Raw genomic sequence first — 4,216 nt, 5'->3', positions numbered from 1 at the left:
GTTGAAAGTGAGACCAGGATTGGAGTCAGTCATTTCTTTTTTTTTCTAGATAAATTGCCTTTATTAGATATTATTATGAGCCCTCCTTTCAAATACTTTGTTGTTGGTACTGCTCAGTCATGCCTACTCTTCTTCTTCTTTTTTTTAGGTTTTTGCAAGGCAAATGGGGTTAGGTGGCTTGCCGAAGGCCACACAGCTAGGTCATTATTAAGTATCTGAGACCGGATTTGAACCCCGGTACTCCTGACTCCAAGGCCAGTGCTTTATCCACTACGCCACCTAGCCGCTTCTTTAATTTTCTATTTTCTTTTTTTTTATAATTAAAGATTTTATTTATTTTGAGTTTTACAATTTTCCCCCCATCTTACTTCCCTCCCCCATCCCCCCCACAGAAAGCAATTTGTCAGTCTTTCCATTGATTCCATGGTATATATTGATCCAAATTGAGTGTGATGAGAGAGAAATCTTATCCTTAAAGGAAAAAACATAAAGTATAAGAGATAGCAAGATCAGACAATAAGATATCTGGTTTTTTTTTTCTAAATTAAAGGGATTAGTCCTTGGTCTTTGTTCAAACTTCATGGTTCTTTCTCTGGATACAGATGGTATTCTCCATTGCAGACAGCCCAACATTGTCCCCGATTGTTGCACTGATGGAATGGGCAAGTCCTTCAAGGTTGATCATCACCCCCATGTTGCTGTTAGGGTGCACAGTGTTTTTCTGGTTCTGCTCATCTCACTCAGCATCAGTTCATGCAAATCCTGGAGCCAGTCATTTCAATCTGGTAATGCCAAGTCACTTGTGCTTGCCCTAACGATTCCTTGCATACTTGACCTTGATTCCATTTATTAATTAAATGTTAGCCTACTCATCTTTGTCTTTTATTGTATTATTATTAATTATTATCACTGCTAGCAATAGTAATAATTCCTAACATTTATATAGTGCCTTATGGTTTGCAAAGAACTTTAAATGTGATCTCATATGATTCTGACAGCCGATTTGTAAAGCCATGGCTATGATGATCCCATTTTTTACAGATGGGAAAACGGAGGCCAAGGGAAGTAAAGTGACTTGACCAGAGTGGGGAGAAAGGGGAAAAGGGTAAGTTGTAGGGGAAAAGCAGAGTACAGAACAACAGAACTAAGAGTCTATCTGGTCTTCTGGGATTGGCGTGAAACTGGGATTTATTGTACTCTTTATTCCAAGTGCTTTGCCCTTCTTAAGTAGAGTCTAACTCACACTGTGGTGCTGGGAATCAGAGGAGCACTAGGGGTTTGGAGGGGAAGGTAGGATTCACTACAGATGAAGGAGAATTCTATCAATTTTTCATACAGAGTGCTGAACATAGGCATTGTTACCTTAAGGATTTTCATAGTCTGGCAAGTCTTCTCTCCACATCAGTGATGTTCTAGATGCTATTTATGATATTTTCTAGTGGCAACTTTGAGTGGGAACTAAGCAAAGTAAAGGGCTATGGTTGGGGGGCTTCCCCCAAGATTGGATCTGTTCTTGTTAGACCAGAGCTTGGGGCACTGTACCATAGTTTACACTGTGAAATGCTGGTAACATAACTTGCACGTGGATCTTTAAGGTTAGCATATAGTGTCTCATTTGATCTTTACAGCAATCCTAGCCTGGCTATGATTATTCTCATTTTACAGATGAGGAAACTAAAACTGAGAGTTGGGCAAGTGATTTGCCATGGGCAGATGTGTATGTGGCACAATTCAAACTCAGGTTCTTCTGACTAAATCTAGTACAGCTGCTTGCATCTGATTCTTCATGACCCCATTTGGCAAAGATACTGGAGTGGTTTGCCTTTTCCTTCTCCAGCTCATTTTACAAATTGGGAAATGGTGGCAGGGTGACCAAGGTCCCACAACTAGTAAGTATCTGAGGTCAAATTCGAACTCGGTTCTTCGTGATTCCAGGCCTTTGAACTCTCTCCGTTGTACCATCTAGTTCTCCATTTTCAAGGCAGTCCCTGAAAATTAAAGAGATCATAAGAAATCTCAAACCAAGAAAATCTAAATGCAACATTTTAAAAGCTTTTCTAGACTTGAAATGTAATGCAAACTAAGATCAATATTCATACATGCACCTAAATCCTGATTTTGCAGAATCTAACATCCTCTAAGCACCATTTGGGTTACAAATAAATTAGGTCTAGTCAATTTTGATTTTACATATGTTCTCGTAGCTTAATGAACTAATTATTTCATATACTATGTTTTTCTTTGCTGTTCCCCATACTTGCTTTCTTATGTGACTATGACTAACATGTGAAATTATTATTCTTGGGATACTTGGCAACAAATAGGATATTTTTTCAAGATTTTTAATTTCATTTTATGAGGCAGCTTTTCTTCTATTCCTTTGATTTTACATTTGTTATAGATTTATTCAATTTACATTTAATATAAATTTTGTAGCAACTGACTCCTTTTTTCTTTTATAATTTTACAAGTTCTTGCTATGTCACAGTAATATTAGAGGTTTAATAACATACTTTTACATATTTCAATCTCACAACATAAATTTCAAAAACCTTATAAATAAAAAATATTATAAGCCTGTTTTCCATTACAAGTATTAAAATATTTAACTAAAAACCTTTTCAGTATGAACCTTTAAGGAGGTTTTTTTGTTTATTTTTAAAGACTACATTTCTAAAACATTAAAATCTAGAAATTTCCCTCCAATTTGAGGATCCTAATAACTCAGGTCCCTTTATGTTCCTAAAGAAGGTTCCATGATCCAGTTGGGTTGTCCTTTATTCTCTCAAAATCTCAATACTTTGGGTCAAAGTTTGAGACCTTTGAACCTATCATCAACTTGGGGTTCCACCCTGTGGTATTCTCTCAATCACCCATCCCAGCAACCCCATTTTCAGAACTTAATGAGTTTATTGGAATTAAGAATTTATTGAATCCCACATAATCTTCAACCAGAACTAATTGTTTTTCCTCACTTTTTTCTGAGACCTAACACTTCTAACAGATTCAAAAAGGTCTACCTCAATCTCTTAATATCCTTGGCTTTCTTCAGAGCTGAATTCAAGGGCCAAACTTCAACCTGATCCCATAGTTTCTAATATTCTTCTCTGTTCTTTCATTCTGCATGTATTTATTGGTGGACCTGTTTTTACAGCCATAAGAGAATGTAAGGTCCTTATGAGCAGAGACATTGGTTTTCTGTTCTTTGTATATTAGTACTAAGCCTTAGTGACTTGACTAGACCAGGGACAAGGCTGTTCCTTTTGACTTTCCTCTTCAGGGAATATCCTGGAGCCAACTTGAGGCAGAAGGAGAGAGTTGATTGTTAAATTTACAAGGTAAATAATTGCACTTCATTGGCAAAAGCTACAAAGCAGGCCTTGATGTATTGTTCTGTTGATTATCTAGAAAAGAAAGTGATAGAAAAATTTTAATATAATGCAGAGTAAATTTAAAGGTGTTTACTTTTCTCCCCAGAGATCCAATTGGTAAACATTTACCATTACACTTGCTTCAGTTTGACTTCAGGTAGAATATCTATTTTTATATAGGCATATATGACATGCTACATCCCTCCTAGACATTAAACTCTTTGAAGGCAGTTCTATTTAATTTTTTTATCTTTATTTGCCTTGTATCTTTTTCAGTGCCAGGCTTTATGATTAATAGAAAATATTGGATGGTTAATCCATTGGTTTTACCCTGAGACCCGAGACCTCCAGTTTGGCAAAGTCAAAGCCCTGGATGTTAAACCTCGGGGGTCATCAAGCCTCCCTCATAGAGTGTTTCAGAGACCCCAGCAGAGCAAGCCAACGGTGCCATCCCACCGCTGAACCAGAATGGAGCCTGTCACTTTCACAAGAGAGGCTTCCTCCATTCAGTCTAACTGCTGAGAGTGAAATGCATCATTTTTAATCTTTTGAGAGGAGGCTCAAGAACAGCAGGAAAGTTGAAGCCCTCGTAAAGACTGCAGTCCCCGCCGTCTGCATTTCTTTGGTAAATAGCTCTGAGTTCAAAATGCACCTTCTTTCCTTCCAGGCCTTCAAACACAATTTTTTTCTTGCTTAAATTGGGGTCAACACAATGTGAGAAGCATTACTATGTAGTAGAATGTGCAAGGACTAGAAACTGCAAAGAAAGACTTTATGTTCCCGTTCTTCACCTGCCTTTCCTCCCTTGTTAGATGCATGACCTTGAGCTCAGTCCTCTCAAGGGT

Source organism: Macrotis lagotis, chromosome 2, assembly GCF_037893015.1.
Source record: "Macrotis lagotis isolate mMagLag1 chromosome 2, bilby.v1.9.chrom.fasta, whole genome shotgun sequence".
Taxonomy (NCBI): domain Eukaryota; kingdom Metazoa; phylum Chordata; class Mammalia; order Peramelemorphia; family Peramelidae; genus Macrotis; species Macrotis lagotis.
Note: the sequence above shows the minus strand (reverse complement) of the source record.